The sequence below is a fragment of the Puma concolor genome, chromosome D1, assembly GCF_028749965.1.
Source record: "Puma concolor isolate L17-30 chromosome D1, mPumCon1.1.hap2, whole genome shotgun sequence".
Lineage (NCBI taxonomy): Eukaryota > Metazoa > Chordata > Mammalia > Carnivora > Felidae > Puma > Puma concolor.
In genome coordinates this window covers 32,838,144-32,857,045 of record NC_141676.1, presented here as the reverse complement: position 1 = coordinate 32,857,045, position 18,902 = coordinate 32,838,144, and the positions used below count along the sequence as shown (strand labels likewise).

The 18,902-nt window shown below is 38.4% G+C and overlaps 1 protein-coding gene and 1 pseudogene across 3 annotated transcripts in view; one reads left to right on the top strand and one right to left on the bottom strand.

Moving 5' to 3' along the window:
• The window catches only part of METTL15 (methyltransferase 15, mitochondrial 12S rRNA N4-cytidine), a 295,673-nt gene that overhangs the window by 230,498 nt on the left and 46,273 nt on the right, over nucleotides 1-18,902 (top strand). For all 3 annotated transcript variants that reach the window (XR_015240948.1, XR_015240947.1, XR_015240946.1), the window contains one exon: nucleotides 2,657-2,885. The gene's annotated coding sequence lies outside the window, so the exon portion shown is untranslated. The remainder of the gene's footprint in view (nucleotides 1-2,656; nucleotides 2,886-18,902) is intronic.
• Nucleotides 8,683-9,082, bottom strand: LOC112865412 (small ribosomal subunit protein eS26 pseudogene; annotated as a pseudogene).

Sequence of the window (18,902 nt, the reverse complement as noted above, 5' to 3'; positions counted from 1 at the left end):
CCCTCTCTCTCTCAAAATAAATAAATAAACTTTTAAAATAATCTTAAAAAAGAAAAAAAATGAAGAAAAACAATCATTTAGCATAACATAAAAAAGAATAAATTACTTAGAAATCAACTTAACCAAGTAGGTCACAGACCTGGGACAAGCTGATTGTCCTAATGCTGCTCCTCTCCAGCCACTGCCCATGGGCCTTGCCTCCTTACTCTTCCTTAGGAATGCATGCTATAGCCCTGATGCAGCCACTGACTCACTCAGGTATCATCACACTGTGCTTCACCTTTCCATACTGGCACCCTGGCCCACAAACTCATAATGTGGCTGAGCTGTGAGTGCTCATGTTTGATGACATGGTGTATAACCTGCTGAAGCACCAGAGCCCACCTACACCAACATGGAGGTAGCAGTGGTGCCAGCAGCACCAACTCCTCTATTGCAAGGATAGTAGCAGCCGCTCTGCTTCTGCTGACACTGACTGCACTGACTACCTATCTCATGTGGCACCACAGACTCAGTCTGCTGTAGGCCTTCAGACATGAAGAGTGCCTATCCCATAGAAAAACCTGGTCTGAGTTTCTGGTGTCCAGAAAACTCCAGATGTCTGAGGAGGCCTTGCAGTCCCAGTCCTGATTTCCGAGAGAACAACTAGGACAGTACTTCCAAAGACAGTATATGAGTTCCAGGATGAATCCTAGTCCATCAGCCTTTGGGGACAACCAAACTCTCAAAGCAGGAGCACTTGGAGTTTTCTGTGACCTCTGGATGAGAAGAGGAAGAGACACTCATTCCAGGGTGGTCTTTCATATCCTTCTTTACCATCACATGGAGTTTTCATTTTCTGCCTCTTCTTGAAATGCAGCTCAAGAGGGTCTCTGTCTCCCCTTGACAGTAATGTGGGGTTGTGTTCACCGAGAAGAGGACTGGAAACTGTCTCTACCCGGGTCAGCATCAGTTTATTTCACAGGGTTTGGTCAGGAAAATCAAAACCACTTGAGAAATTTAAGGCAGAAAGACATTTAATAATTCAATCTCTTGATTAATAATTTAATCTCTTGAGAGATCAAGGCTGGAACAATGGACAGGAGATCAGGAAGTATGGCATTCATGGAGACCCACCACCCTGATTCTGGCTGCCTGAAAATCTGATGTGGGCAACTCTGGAAGGATGCCTGGGGTTCTGGCAAAGCCTCATGCCTGTCACTGGCTTGAACCATAGTGGCTTTTCCCAAACCTCACACTGGTTTCATCTCAGAACCCAATAAGGGATCCAGATAGCAAAGGCCCATGGTTTCCAGACTTGTAGCTGCTGAGACACACAGGCTGGGTAACAGACTTCCTAGCATGGGCACCCTTTGGGCTTTTAGCCCCTGTACTCACCTCCTACCTTACCTCCCAGTTTCAGCAGCAACACTGAGCCATGGCCTAAGATCCTGTAGCTATTGTCATGCCAATGACACACTGGTGCTTCCAAAGACTGGAGGGCAGAAGGCCTTTTTGGTCACCTGTGCATTTGAGCATGTCAATTCTTGCTCTTATTCAGACACACTGCACTGGGACATCCTGTGGCCTCAAGACTATACTAGAAAATTAATCACCATAAACACTCCTTAAATAAAATAGTGGGGAAAGAGAAAAGGAAAAAGTGGGTACTCTATATGAATTACAAATAATATAGTTCTTAGTTAATATATAAGAAGATAATAATGAAAAGAAAGACTTGTACACTAAAAATTACAAAATGATAAAAAAAATTGTAAAAGACAAATAAATGAAAGACATCCATGTTCATGGATTAGAAGACCTAATATTGTTAAAATGTCCATTCTTCCCACATGATCTTTAGATTCAGTGCAATCTCTTTCAAAATTCTAATGGCATTGTTTCCAGAAATAGAAAAAAATTATTCTAAAATTCATATGGAATCTGAAAGGACACTGAAGAGCCAAAACAAATTTAAGAAAGAAAAACAAAGCTGGAAGCCTCATACTTCCTGATTTTAAAAAGTTACAGTAATCAAAGTTATAGTAATCAAAAAAGTATAGTATGGCACTGGCATAAAAACAGACACATAGACCAATGGAACAATGGAATAGACAGCCCCAAAATAAGCCCTGATGTCTATGGTTAAATGATCTTCAACAGGGTGCTGCTGAATCTACACAACAGGGAAAGGATAGTCTCAACAGATGGTGTTGGGAAAACTGAATATCCACGGAAATAGTGAATTTACCTTTATCTTATACCATATAAAAAAAACCCTAAGGTGTGTATATATATATATATATATATATATATATATATATATATGTATATTTATAGCTATATATATGTATATTTATAGCTATATATATGTATATTTATAGATATATGTATGAATAGTTACAGATATATGTATGTATATTTATATATATATGTATGTGTATGTGTGTGTGTGTGTGTGTGTGTGTGTGTGTGTGTGTGTGTATACACATACATGTTGCCTGACTGTCTTTGGAATTCCCATATCTATGTGGATTCCTTGTATATACACTAGTAAATTTGATTTTCTACCATCAAAAAAAAAAAAGAAAAATAACTCAAAATACATTAAACACTTTGTTATAGATTTAATGTTTGTGTCCTCCCCAAAATTCATATGTTGAACTTTAATTCCCAGTGTGATGGTATTTAGAAATGAGACCTTTGGGAGAAGATTTGATTATGAAAGTGAAGCCCTCATGTAAAAGATTAATGCCCTCATAAAAGACATCATAGAGAGCTTCCTCACCCCTTTTGACATGTGCAGACATGGTGAGAAGACAGCCATCTGTGAAGCAGGGAGCATACCTTCAGTAGACACCAAATCTGCTGGCACCTTGATCTTGGACTCCCCAGCCTCCAGAATGGTGAGAAATAAATTTTTGTTGTTTATACCAGTATATGGTATTGTTATAGTATCCCAAACAGACTAAAATAGAAATATGTACATAGAAGTAGGGTGCTACTTTAACAAATACCTAAAAATGTGGAAATGGCTTTGGAACTGGTTAATGGGCAAAAGCTGGGAGAGTTTTGAGGTGCAGGCTAGAAAAAACCTACATTGTTATAAACGGACTGTTAAGGGTGATTTTATTTATAGCTTGAAAAAGAAAGGAGCTGTAGAGAAAGCCTCAGTCTTTTTAGAGAATACTAAATAATTTTAAAAAGAATGTTAGTAGGAATATGGATGGTAAAGGACATTCTGATGAGATCTCATATGGAAATGAGGAACATGTTATTGGAAACTGGAGGAAAGGTCATCCTTGTTATTATAAAGTGGCAAAGAACTTGGCTGAATTGTGTTCATGTTCTAGTGTTTTGTGGAAGGTGAAACTTTTGAGCAATGAAATTGGATGTTTAGCTGAAGCTATTTTTAAGCAAAGTGTTGAAGGTGTGGCTTGGCACATCCTGACTGCTTATAGGAAAATATGAGAAGAGAAAAGTGACTTAAAGATGGAACTGTTAAGGAAAAGGGAAGTAGAACTTAAAAGATTTACAAAATTCTAAGCCTTTCAACATTAAAAAAAATTAAACACTATGGGGCGCCTGTGTGGCTCAGTCAGTTAAGCGTCCGGCTTCAGCTCAGGACATGGTCTCACAGTTCATGAGTTCAAGCCCCGCATTGGGCTCTGTGCTGACAGCTCAGAGCCTGGAGCCTGCTTCAGATTCTGTGTTTCCCTCTCGCTCTCCCCTCCTCTGTTCATGCTCTGTCTCTCAAAGATAAATAAACATTAAATTTTTTTTTTTTTTAAATTAAACACTAAGGGTGTAGCCATGTGATAGTTTAATGAAATAAGTGAAGTGGGCCAACTTAACTTGAGGCAGAGCTATTCTATAAGACCATGGAAGAATGACCCCAAAGGCAATTCAGAGATCATCAGATTTGCCACTCCCATCACAGGCGAAGAGTGCAAGGGCTCATAGGGTAGAACAGTTTCAAAAGAGGGGCTTCTGGCACTTGAAGAACCTTGGTGCTTGCTACCCAGCACTGCCTCACATTCAGGGCTCTGCTCTTTGCTCCATAGCACCATGCTCCTCAGCCACCACAGGTGCTGCTCCCCCGGGCCCCAGTGCAGAGCAGAACAGGCAGCAAGTTTTGGTGGCATCTGTGTGGTGCCATCTCTGCCACCACAGGCCCAAGGGGCACGACTGCCTCTACCTAGGTTTCATAGGATGGAGCTTCCTGGAACCATAGGATTTCAACCTCATTCTGAGAGAACTACTGAGGCAGGCCCCAGCAGAGAGCTGGCCATAGGAATGTTCTGCTAAGCCTTGGGGGTGACAGTGTTAGCCCTATGGTTCTAGAAGGCAGAATAGCAAGCCAAAGAGTGTTCTTTTTTTTTTTTTTTAAATTTTTTAAATGTTTATTTATGTTTGAGAAAGAGAGACAGAGTATGAGCAGGGGGAGGGGCAGAGAGAGAGGGAGACAGAATCCAAAGCAGGCTCCAGGCTCTGAGCTGCCAGCACAGACCCCGATGCAGGGCTCAAACCCATGAACCATAGGATCGTGACCAGAGCAGAAGTCAGATGCTTAACCAACTGAGCCACCCAGGCACCTCTAAAGAGAGATTATTCTTAAGCCTTAAGGTCTAATAGAATTTTCCCTGTTACGTTTTAGACTTACATGGGACCTGTCACTCCTTTTCTATTTCTCCTTTTTGGAATGGGAATGCCTGTTCTATGCCTATCCAATTGTCTTTTGGAAGCACATAACATGTTTGATTTCACAGGTTCACAGCTGGAGAGGAAATTGCCTCAGGATAAATCATACCTCAAGTCTCACCTCTATCTAATTTAGACAATATTTAGATAAGGCTTTGGATTTTAGACTTTTGAGTTGATGCTGGAATAAGTTGAGACTTTGGGAGATATTGGGATGGAATGACTGTATTTTGCTATGAGAAGGACATGAATTTTTGGGGCCCAGTGAATGAATGTTTGTGTGCCTGCAAAATTATGTTGGAAACTAACCCCCAATCTGATGATATTTAGAGGTGGGACCTTTGGGAGGTGACTAGGTTGTGAGGGTGGACCGTCATGCATGGGATTAATACTCTTATAAAAGAAACTCTAGAGCGCTCCCTCACCCATTCTGCCATATGAGGTCAGAGAAAGAAGATAGTCAACTAATAATCAGAAAGCAGGCTCTTACTAGACATCAAATTTGCTTCTGTTTTGATTTTGGACTTTCTACCCCCAGAACTGTAAGAAATAGGGGTGCCTTGGTGGCTCAGTCTGTTAGATGTCCAACTTCGGCTTAAGTCATAATCTTATAGTTCATGGGTTCAAGCCCCATGTCAGGCTCTGGGCTGACAGCTCAGAGCCTGGAGGCTGCTTCAGATTCTGTGTCCCCCACACCCCCCTTGCTCTTTGCCCCTACCCTGCTTGTGCTCTCCCTCTCTCTCAGACATAAACAAACAAACAAGCATTCTTTTAAGTATATTCTTAAAAAAAACTGTAAGGAATACATTTCTATTGTTCATTAGTCATCCAGTCTATGGTATTTGTGATAATAAGCCTAAATAAACTAAGACAGACCTGAATGTCAGACCTAAAACTATAAACCTCCTAGAAGAAAACATAGGAGAAAATCTCCATGATATTGGATTTGGGAATGATTTATTGGATATGACCCACCAAAAGCACAGACAATAATAGAAAAAATAGACAAACGGTACTACATCAAACTTAAAAACTACCACAAAGGAAACACTCAAGCAAAACAAAGGAAACAACAAGCAAAACAAACACCCCCCCCCCCCCCACACACACACACAAACAAATAAAACAGAAAATAACAAGTGTTGGTGAGGATGTAGAGAAATTGGACCCTTGTGTACTTTTATTATTATTATTATTATTATTATTATTATTATTATTATTATTTAGAGAGGGAGGGAGAGAGAGCACTTGCCCATGTGTGCACCTGAGTGAGTGGGGGAGGGGCTGAGAGAGCAGAAGAGAGAGAATCTTAAGCAGGCTCCATGTTTAGTGCAGAGCATGATGTGGAGCTCCATCTAATGACCCTGAGATCATGACCTGAGCCGAGATACTTAACCAACTGAGCCACCCAGGCACCCCAGCCTTATGCATTTTTAACAGAAATGTAAAATGGTTCAGCCCCTACAGAAAACAATATGGAAGTTCCTCAAAGAATTAAAAATAGAATTACCGTATGATCCAGCAATTCCACTTCTGGGTGTATATCTAAGAGAATTGAAACAGGACCTTGAAGAGATACTGCACACTCATATTCATTGCAGAATTAATTTTAAAAGTTCCAAAAAGCAGAAGCAACATTAATGCCCACTGACAGATGAATGGATAAAAACAGTGTGAAATATACATACAGTGGAATATTATGCTGCCTTTAAAAAGAAGGAAATTCTGGCATATGCTACAACATAGATGAACCTGGAGGAGATTATGCTAAGTTAAATAAGCCAGTTACAAAAAGGCAGACTCTGCATGATTCTACCTGTATAAGTAGTCAAACTCTTTAAAACACAAAGTAGGATGGTAGTTGCCAGAGGCTAGGGAGAGGGACAAAAGGGGGTGTTGTTCCATGGATATAGAATTTCAGTTTTGCAAGATGAAAAAGTTCTAGAGATCTATTTCACAACTATGTACATATATTTAACACTATAGTGCTGTATACTTAAAAATGATTAAGATGGTAAATTTTATGCTATGTATTTTTTAACACACACATCAAAAAAACATTATACCAACCAAATTAAATGTATCTAGTAGATGCATATGGCTCTCAAGTTCATGAATTTGTGACCTCTGAACTGTAGAAGACATTGACAGGAAAGAGACAGAAAAATACCATTTATTGAGCACCTCATATGGGCCAGGAGGTATACTAAGCATTTTAAAAATGTTTTCTTACCCAATTGTCACAATAATCTTATAAACATTTTTTTTATTACCAGTTTACAGATGAGAAAACAAATTGTGAGTTTAAAAGACTTCTCTAAGATCATATATCTAATTAATCAAAGGCAGGATTTGAACACAACAGACTCCAGAGCTGGTGTTTTCTCCACTGCTTTAGGAACAGAGAAAACATGTCAGGAGGATAAACGCTATACAGAAAATCAGAGTGGTGAAGATCAACTAGCTATGTGAAATTTTTGAAGGTAAATAGATAAGTGTTCCATGGGGACCCCATTGCAGGATAACAAACTGTGAAGTACAGGAACCACATTAGAAGACACTGAGTGAGAACACTGGCTCTGGGTTTGAGTCCTGGCTCTGCCACTTACCAGCTTTGTGACCTTGAACTACTCACTTAGCTTCTCTATGCGTTATAAAAGTGCTTCTTAACATGCCTGGCAGATAATAAATGTACACTAAACATTAGCTATTATTAGATAGTATGGTCTATTGCTAGATTTTAAAAGCCAGATTAGGTCTGAATTTGATGCCCTGGATAATAAGCAGATATCAGACACAGGATTTCAGCTAGGTTGATTGGAAAGCAAGCAGCTTTCCCTGTGAAAACTGTTTTAACTGCCTGCCAGTGAACAGTCTGTCCCTCTCCAATCCACTCACCACATAGCTGCCATGGTCCATCTGAAACTCAGTTTTGACTAAGTTCTTTTTTTCTTAAAAAGTTGTCAATTGCTCTTCATTTGTCACCACATTCTTAAATTTGCATGGACTTGAGAATCAGCTGAGGATGTTATTAAAAAGCATATTTGAAGGCTATGCCCACAAAGATTTTAACTCTGTAAATTCCGCTGAACCTAGAGATGCAGAGAGTCCACTGTTGAGAATCTTTGTTGGGATCCACTTCAAATTATTAACTAATAAAACACTTCATGTCTTGGCTCTGGCTACCTCTCCAACCACATTAGAAAAAACCAACAACGACAACAACAAAAAAACTTTTCTATCCTAAGATTAACTCTCTTGCACTAGTTTCATTTTTAGCTCCTGACATATTCAGAGCTTTTGTTGTTTCTGTTTTTCATAGAACACCTTCCATTTTCCTTCTTCACTAAACTCCCATGACCTTCACCTGCCTAAGCCTGCCCAACTATATTAGTATTCTATTGTTGTGTAACATATTGCCCCAAGACTTAATAACTTAAAGCAATGATAAATATTTATTATTATTCAGAGTGTCTCTGCAGGAATTTGGAAGTGGGTTAGTTGGGCAATTCTGCTTTGGGTCTTTCAAGGGTTGCTGTCAGGTGTCAGCTGGAGCCATTTGAAGACTTAACTGTACTGGAGGATTATTTTCAAAGTGGCACAATCACATGGCTGGCACGTTGGGGCTGGCTGTTGGCAGGTGGCCCTTCTACATGGGCCGCTGCTTAGGGCTGCTTGAGAGTCTTCATAGCATGGGGGCTGGCTTTCCTAGAGCAAATAATCCAAGAGACCAAGGCTGAAGGTGCAAAGCCTTTTGTTTTCTAGCATTGGAAGTTAGAGAACATTTTTACTGCAGTCCTCTCTTGGTCATGCAGGTCTGCCCTGCTTCACTGTGGGAAGACACTACACAAGGATGTGAACACCAGGAGATGAAGATCATTTGGGGGCCATCTTAAAGGGTAGCTACTACCACATCATCATTTATCACTTAGGTGTTAATCCTCAGGAAGCCTTCCTTGAATTTCTTTTTTTGTTTTTTTTTAAGTATAATCTCTGTTTTATTTTTCCAGAGAACAGTTTTTCTTCAATCCTTAAGGACTTAGCTCTTTACATGGGCTTTGGTGGAGATCGTGGGGCAACACCCGCAGGTCTAAATCAAGGTGGCGGTGTTCTGTCCTTCCTGTGCTTCACGAGAGCAATTCCTGACTATCTTGCTGTGAACGGCACAACTCACCCAGTAATGTAGTTTCACATATAGCTTAGGAAGCACATAGGCGTCGAAAACACTCGCTTGGTAAATGTCTCTGACTGCGGCGTCCTCTACTATGTTCCAGATAACGAACTTCTTAATGGCATTGTCCTTGGGCACGCAATGGATGCAGTTGGTGCAGCCAGAAAGCTGCACGTGGCCGCGGCCTTTTTTGGCATGACCATTGTTCTTTCTTTTCTTGGTCATCTTGGAAACGAGGACCCGTGAGAGGCCTTCCTTGAATTTCTTTCCCAAATTGTGTAACTGCCTCTTCTGCATACTACTATATATGTATTTAAAATGGCAACTGTGCACTGTATGTATGTGCATACATATACATGTATATCATATACATGCATGTATCAATATGCATATATGTATATGTAGGGGTCATGCCTTTTTATCCTTGTACTTTATACTTTGCTCGAAGATTAATGAAGGAAGGAAGAAGGAAAGAAGACAAAGAGATAAAGGAAGGAAAGATCAATCTTGAGCAATTAGATTTGGTTGTCACAAGGCTCTATGACACATAAGAGTTCCATTTCTGTTAATTAGCAGATGGTTAACAACAACAAAAAATATATCTTTGTAAAGGCAGTTGGGAAGGAGCAGGGACAATTAGAAAATCTTTCACCACAACAGAAATGTTGAGGATTTTGTATGAATTTTGGTATTATTCAATTTGTACAGCTCTGAAAATCACATTCAGTCATATTTGGGTCTAATTTTCTTTTTGTTCTCCTTTTGATGTTTCACTGACACACTGTGGCTCACAAATAGGGGGGATGGAAGTTATAAAAAGGAGTGTGGTCTTAGAGATGGCAGAAGACAAAAATTCTCAATACTAAAAAATTCCTAGAATGTTTTAAGGACTCAGTTCTAATCTTCCTATGCTGGGAGGTCCACATGCACTGAAGATATTAGATATTTTTCTTTTATTTTTTTAATGTTTATTTATTTTTGAGAGGGAGAGAGACAGAATGTGAACAGGGGAGGGGCAGAGAGAGAGGAGACACAGAATCTGAAGCAGGCTTCAGGCTCTCAGCTGTCAGCACAGAGCCCTATGCGGGGCTTGAGCTCACGAACTGTGAGACCATGACCTGACCAAAGTCAGATGCTTAACTGAGCCACCCAGGTGCCCCTAGATATTTTTCTTATAACTAGATTCTACACTGAAAGAGAGGTGTACACATAAAGACATTAATGAAACTTCATCTTTTTAATGACACCATTGCTGCTGTTTTCTGGAAGTGGCTCTTCTGTCCTTTCCAACAAAATTCTTACCTTGATTTCCTATAATCATTAGTTTGTGCTGGTTTCTTCCCAGGACTATGAAAGAGTCAAGCACTACTTATCTTTATATGTACATCATGGTCCCTGATACACAAATGAATATGTATTAAGCATAAGCTAAATGAATGAAATCATTTATTCAAAACAATCCATGTTTAAGATTACATCTTAGCAGATTCCTTCCCACCAAACCACTACTTATTGAAATCTGCAGAAGCAGTGAGCTGATTCTAATAAACCAGTCATAATTAAAATAAAATATAATGAAATCAATTTAGGAGAGTTTCTTCCACATGTATATTTTATACACAGCATTCTCTGACATTATCTGACAATTATCCTTGCCCACAATTTCCTTCTACTTCAAAAGGGACTTGATTTTGCCTTCACAGTTTGGAACCCAAGATTGTTTGTCCTTTTGAACTTAGTGTCACGTGAAGCACAAGCCTGACTCTGATTTTCAGGGGAATGCTAGTCAACAAACTCACTGAGCACTTTCTAGGTGTCAAGCACTGTGTTAAGGCACGGGGATAGTGAGAATACTGTGTCTGCCTTCTAAGAGAAAGTAGTTGAGTTCCTGTATGATCCTGGAGACCGAACAGAGGTTACTGTAGTAGTCATTGTAGTATGTTGGCCTGATTACCCATCCTACCTGCTTTAAGACTGAAACACTAATTCCCCTATTGGCTGCATGTTGATGACTGATAGCTCATGATTGAGGCCCCTGAGGAGATTGGCCTTATCCTGAAGACAGCTACTTCACCTAAGGTTATGTCCCCTGGTCAACATGGAGATATAAAAGTCTGCCCCTGGCCCTGATTTTGGACAATTCTGCAGGGATGGAGATTATATATATATATATATATATATATATATATATATATATATATATATATATCTCCAATATCCAAGATATATATATCCAAGATATATAAAATATCCAATATATTATATAATATCCAAGAATTTTGGGTAACACTAATAAAACATAACCCAAGTGAACAATAGGAATCTAATTTGCATATTTTAGTATTTATCACACTTGCCTGAAACTCACAACTAGAACTTAGTATCTAAGTATAAGAACTCAGCACTTATGGTGTAAGTGTGGATTATTTTCAATGCATTAAAAGTAGGGAAATTTTGTTCTCTTTTATTTGTAGCAGCTACTATAAGAAAGGGAAAATGGAACTTTATTTTCATCTCTCTGAAGAAAACTTGTAGATAGCATCCTCATTGTATTTGTAGAAGGTGTTATTATAAAGCAATGTATCTAAATGTCAAGAGGGTTTTTTTTTTAAATCATTTATCTTCATAGCACATATGTTGGAAGATTAGTTAGCAATTTTTTTCTAATAGCTAATTCTATACTGTAGTAGTGACAGATACATACCAAGTGGTTAATACAAGGTTACTTACTGTATTCATTACTTGCTTTTCTCCCCTAATACAGACCTCAATATATTAAGGTATAAAATCTTTCTAATCATTTGAAAACATCAAAATGCATCTACTGATTGATAATGAAATTCCAAAAATAAAATTAAAAAGATTTACATATAATTTACACAAACATTTGATATATAAATTCAAGGTAGATATGTCATTCACAAAGTCTTTTTCTAAACTTTTCTTTAGTTAACATAACAGAGAGAATGACAAATTGCCATGTTACCCACACTATTTGGCAGCATGGTACCTGAAGCCATAAGCTAAATGTTTATATCCTACTATGGGGTGGAGTATAAAATTTGCATGAACTTTTAAGACTTCAAAGAAATTCTTACAATGACCTGTTTTTGCCTAATCTTAGATCATTCTTTTTTCTCTACCTCCTCACATTCTTTGCTGCACTTAAGCAGTAAAGTTTGAGAAAAATTGCTCTGCAGATTTGATTCAAGACCATAGATTTGGCCTTTTGCTTAGAGATGGCTACAATTTATTTATTCACCCATAATTTATTGACAACCTACTATGTATAGCATTGTATGGAGCAAGTTTTCTTTCCCTACATCAGTCCTATACTGTACAAGGCAGCTTCCATTCAACCTTGGTAATCCAGACTCCATGTTAAGCCTACAAATTTTTAAACATGACTGCACTCACAGTCATCAACATGGAAGGGAGCTATGATGTCCTAACCTGACCTTTGCTCAGAGGTGAGGCGCCATGAGTGCTGAAGGCCAGCTCCTCAGATAAACAGCTTCCCCTAATTAGGCATGTTTCCAGGTGCTCCCCAGGCAAACAAAGGAGATCTGATGTGGATAAGGTGAGGAATAGTTTAAAAGCCAACTGAAATTAGTCAATGTAGTCTTAGTTGCCCCCACCCCTGCACTCCTCTTTAGGTCCAAAGGTTACATATTTTCCTAACATTTCTGCATTCAGCTTTCTTGCTCAGCAGGCTTTGTAGAACCCAAGGGGTTTACATTAACCAGATGAGGGTGGATGAAATCAAAGTTCCATCCACTGCGGTGGGTGGGCTTGGGCAAGGGAATGAAAATGTTTGCTAAATTTAGATGGCTCATGTAGTGTTCACTAACTATAACAATGTGTTTTTGGAACACTGAATTTGGAAAGACAAGCAGTTTCCCTCCTAACCAGCTTCATTCAGCGCTGAATTGAACAGGATTGAAAACACTTGAGAGCAGTGACTTATTTGAAATCTTTTTAACTGCAAAGTTTCCACCGGACTAGGATGAGCACACACTAGTGTGTGTGAACAGTTGTCAAGAGGAAATCATTACCAATCTCTGTTTTAAAAATAGCCAATGAGTTTTCCTTACAGCAAACAATAGATTTTTATTTGGCAAAGTTCCCCATAAATAAATGACATGCCCAGTGGTATCTGTTGCCATTTTAATGTTGACAAAAATTGACTGATTTCAAGTGGACGTGAGACTGCCATATTTGTGATTCAATTTAATGAAATACCTAAATTAGGGAATCCATTATTTTTATTGGTATTATTATTACTTGCCTGGAGGAAGAATCAGCTGACTATGGCTTTCTGTCTAAGAATATCTGCTTGGGGAGGATCCTTTTGGGGGCTTTTACCTCCCTGAAGAAGTAATTACTTAATCTATTTTTTTTAGTTAAATATCAGGATTAAAAAAAATCATCTTCATTTTTCCAGATTTGGAGAAGAGGACTCACTGGTTCTCTCTCATCTTTTGTGTGATTTATATGGTTTTCCTTTTGTTGACCCTACTGTTTTTATCTCTGTTCTTTTATTGAGTAATTGTCTTGATGATTGCTGTCTCATTTATTTGGTGTCCTTTTCTAATCTTTGTGTTTGCAATGAGAATTGTAAACAGCAGCACCAGTGAAATCCGTACAAGGCAACCAGTGCAACACCTGGGAATAAATAGCTGAATGCATTCATAGTTCTCAGCAAACCTGCACTTGGTCCTTCCTGAACCAAGGGAAGCTCTTACTTGGCTTTGATGAAGATCTCAATCCTCATCTTGGCTGGCTAAAAGAGACCAAAAATGACAACAAAAGAAAAAACAAAAAAAGACACTGTTCCCTTGTAATTCATAAACTTTAGAGGCCAAATCACTCTTGTAGGAAGATACTTTCAGGATAGCTAAGTTACTGCTGGAACATCTTTTATCTTACTTTCAGCAAGATTCAAGGTCTCTATGAAAAAAAAAAAAACCCTGTAATTTTAAACAATGCAGTAAAGCTTCATATTATTGTATATTTTGATCCATTTGTTTCCTTACCAGTGAATGTGAAATAGACATGTATAACTCCTACCAAAGATAAGCATCCACTTCCTATGCATGCAACCTTCCAAAGCCTACCCAAGCCTGCTTTAGTAGTTTCCAGAACTTCTACAAAATATGGAAGATTCCAGGTCAATAAAGTTGTTTCCCCTTCTCTTGTCCCTATTTTAGAGAATATCACCATTATCTATTAGCGAACTAAGCCAAAACATGTATCATTCCTTCTGCCTCTTCCCTTTCCCTCACCAGCAGCAACAAGTCAATTCAATCCATGGATCCTCCCTACTAAATGTCTCTCCAATGCATTTCCTTCTCTCAAGTCTTGATTGCTGAAGCAGTCTCCTAACCAATCTCCTTGGCTCTTTGTTATTCCTTCTATACTCTGCAGACAAAAAGATACTCATCAAATATAAATATTTTTTGCAACCAACTGGTAGTCTTCAGTGCTCTTCATTTCAGTACAAAGTCTAAATCCTTAGATGTCATTGAGGACCTTTCCAAATCTATACCCTAATTACTACTTCAACATTGTCATCTCTCACTACCATCTCCACCTTGAATCTGATGACAATTACTTGGTGTTCTCCAGATACACCTCTTGCCTTTGGGCCTTTGTACCTGCTGCTTCCTGTATCTAAAACATGCTTCTTGCTTATTGCCTGGCTACCTCCTATTCATTATTTAAGTGTCCACTTCTCCAGGATGCCCTAGATTGGGTTTAGAGTCCCATTTCTTTGCTTCTGAAACTTGAGTTCAGTCAATGGTACTTGTCACACTGTTTCTCCAAACTCTTCCCAACCCATCCTACCACTGATGAGATTGTATCCTATTCAACTGTCTAAGTCCAACACCTGACATAGGGCCTGACACAGAGCAGGATCAATGGACGTTGGTTGAATGAATGGATGTATAAGTTAACTAATGAATGATAGAACATGCAGATGAACACTGATTTTTCATGTGCTTTGCTGCTTCTTTTGAGGCTGCTTTAAGGCACTGTAACTTTTATGTATAAACCATCCCTGTATCTGCTCTTCTATGACAATATTCACCAACAATGTGTACCTTTGAAAGGTTATGGTACAACTTGTTGTTTGGAGATTTCTGAGAGTAGGATTGAAGCTTTAGGTAAAGTTTCAGTAGGAAAGAAACAAATGGCAGGACAAGAGCAGGACAGCTTGAAACCACAGGGACAGCCAATGAAATCCTCTTACTTTTGAGGCACAGAAATGAAGGTCAGAAAGGTTAACTGGCTGCCAGGGGTCATAACCATGTTAATCACAAAGGGTCCTAGAGCCCAGACCTCCTGATTCCAGCTTATATTTCCTTAAGCAGTGTGGGGCTTTTGTGCTATTACTGTAACATTAGTCTCATGTGACTACTGACCACTTGAAATGTGGTTAGTGTGAATTGAGATGTACTATAAGTGTAAAATCCATACCTGATTCAAAGACTGTAAGAAAAAAGTGTAAGATATCTCACACAGTAAGTTTTATATTTTTAAATATGTTGAAATAATATTTTAGATATCTGGGTTTAAATAAAATATTGAAATTAAGCTCTTGTTTCTTTTTCTTTTTTTAATGTGACTAGTAGAAAATTTTAAATTATCTATGCTGTGCATTATATTTCTATTGGACAGTATTACTCAAGATGAATTTTAGGTAATGTGCAGACAGGGCGTTAAATAAGAGTAAATCATACAGTAATAAAAGTTATTCTCTTCTTTATTTCCCTTTAACTCTTCTGATTGGATCAAAGAGAAATCCTAGTTTAGTACTAGTTTTTCTCTAATACTACATAATTTCCCCTTTTAACAATAAGAAAGAAGCATGAAACTTAGACTTAGAAGGCCATAAATCTAGATAGAATTTGACAACATGGTTTCTGTGTTTGCTTTGAAAATTGCCCTCTATTTAGGTTAGATGGTACTAGTTTTCCATTTATTGTGATGAAATAAGCTTTCATTTATAAATATATTCATTTAACTAAAAAAAAGAGTATATTTAAATCAAAATATTAAATAAATACTAGCACAGATAGCACAGAACTGAAGAAAAGTCTTGGCCAAGCTTTGGGAAATAGCCATCAATGTAGTATCTATCCCTGGCCAGCCCAGTATACCTAGTCTTCTACATGTGATCCATAAAACCTCTACATATAATTTATTAAACTTGACTGTTCAGAGTTTAACTCCAACTTTGTTAAGGCCATTGCAACATAAATGTTTCAACATCCTTTCTTAAACAACTGAATTCAGACATAATTGACCAACAAGGAGTATGACGGTCGAGGTCCCTAAATGGTCATTCTAGGTCACTAGGATGACTCCATTTAATCCCACTCCATTTTAGCCAGCAGAAAATGCTGGAAGTTTATGGAAGTTGAATATAGAAGGAACTTTGACATTCTGAGTGGGAGAGCTGAGGAGAACAAACATGGAAAAAGTTGGGTTGACGAGAAATGAGGAATATATGAGCAAATAGAGGCCAAGTAGCATAATAAACTGTGGAGTGACTGGGCTTAAGTTCTGGTTTGGGCTTGCTATCTCTGTGATCCAGGATAATTTACATAACCTTTCCATAGTTTAGTTTCCTTGTCTGTAAACTTGTTAATAATAGTCACTACCTCCAAGGCTTTCTGTGAGGCACATACTAAGTACTAGACCAATATCAGCTATCACCATCATCACCCACACTATCACACAGTGATGTTCAGAGGTGCATGGAGACACATATGTGATTTTAATCTAGAATAGGAGTTAATAAATTGGGACCTGGAACTCAAGAGCATGCAGAAGGTAATATATCACCAAAATGAATCAGGATTAGGTTAAAGATAGCCAAATTACCTACAGGCAGGCAGGCTTTCCTCTCCAAAAAAGGTCCAATCACTGTGGACTATTTCATAGGCACTCTGATGACACTGGACAATCCTATAGAAATGTTTCTTTTTAAGGTCTCTACATGGCTAATAAATGGGTAAATATTATCTCATTTATTGCCAATGATGACACTTCTATCTGGTTAATTGCTGTTTTTATAACATATTAAGATATTTTTTCCTACAGGATTTTTTGTTTGTTTGTTTTTTATTTTATTTTATTTTTTCCATGTAGCAGTTGGGATCTTGGGAAGCTAAGAGGAAGAGAAAATCCCTTTAAATAGCTTTTTTTTTTTTTTTTCCTTTTAGCAATTGCGCTGATTACTGTGCCCTGAGGTTGATGATGATTCTGATGATAGGTAAATTACTGTAGCAGTAACTTAGACTAGTATTTTGAACTTGAGCATTAATTTGTGCCTGTTTTGTTCTTCATGTACCTCTCAAAAACCTTAAGAAACCTATAAGCAGTAAGTTTTAACTTTTTTGAGGGACTTAAAATTCCATTTGAAAATCTACTGAAAGCCATGGGGTGTGTCTCCAGAAAGATGAATGTTCTCATGTAAAAAGAAAATGTTTATACACAGTTTCATGGGGTTCAAGGGGCCCCTGAAGCTTAGTAACCCCAGACTGAACATTTCTGTTGTGAGGGCAAATAAACCATAGGCCAACCTGGAACTATGGAGATAAATACAGAAAATGTAGTTGAGCAAGATCCCTGATCTCTGGGGCACAATATCTGTCTAGGTAAAAGGCAGGACAGAAATGCACTTAAATCTTAATTATTGATGGGAAGTTTAACTATCTGTCTTCCTCTTGATTTATGTCTTTACAGTATAGCATCATTATTAAAAATGCTGTGGGTCTTAGAGAAAAAGATTACCATCAGAGCTTAGTCACAGAGAAGCTGGTTAGATCTTCCTGAAGTCCATGAATGGCACCAGGTGAGAATGATTGAAAAGTTTCTGAACATCTAGTTCAAATCATTCATTGATCCAACCATTTATTATATATGTATACTGTGCCAAGCAGAGCTCAGGGAGCCTGAGTTAATTTTCTAAGGTCACAAAGTTAGCTAGTGGCTGAGCCAATGACTCTATTTTAACTCCTACATTGGGACTTTGTCACCTCATTATATGGCCTCCACAAAAACATGTCATGATGAGATAAAATTCACAGTCCACCAAATCCTACTTTTGTGTAGAGCTATGTACTGACAAAAGAAGAATATAGCTCGTTTGGCATTTAAAAAATTGTTTTTTCAATGTTTATTTATTTTTGGGACAGAGGGAGACAGAGCATGAACAGGGGAGGGGCAGAGAGAGGGAGACATAGAATCGGAAACAGGCTCCAGGCTCTGAGCCATCAGCCCAGAGCCTGACGCGGGGCTCGAACTCACGGACCGCGAGATCGTGACCTGGCTGAAGCCGGACGCTTAACCGACTGCGCCACCCAGGTGCCCCAACTTGTTTGGCATTTTTAAAGAGCTAAGGAATTTAAACTGAAATCAAGATTTCAAAACATGCAATGCTTGCCATTAAACAATTTAACCTAATCTATAACTTAAACTGATGTGGTTTTTCCACTGGCCTTGACTATAATTTACTTTTCCTCAATCCTGTTCAAGTATTTTGCCCAATCTGGTGTTCCACAGAACACTCTTCTCTCAAGATACTTTAGTGCACAAAAGATTTTGTGGCCAAATAAGTTTGGGAATTATTCCATGTTATAGTCTCTGTTTGGTGTGTTAAAAAACATAGAAGAACATTAAAGGTTCTGGGAAGTCCTGCAGTAAAACATAATAGCAAAAATCTTGTCTCGCTTTAAGTCTGTATTTCTCAAAGTCACTATACCTCAGAACACTTCCCTAATGTAACACCTATTAAAATCCCACACAATGGATACTCGGCTATGGAGAATTCTGCTGGAGCTTTACAAGTCTTTGGTCTAAGCGCCCATTTTCCAATGATTGTTGGAAATTCAGCGCCACTTATTATGAAAGCCTGTTGCTTTGGCATGCCTTCCTTCTCATTTCAGTTACGAAAACAATGCTAGCTAAAACCACCCTCTTTTTCTGAGCTTCAAGCTTTTCTTTCTACATTACACTGGCTTCATGTGCTGCCATCTTTATT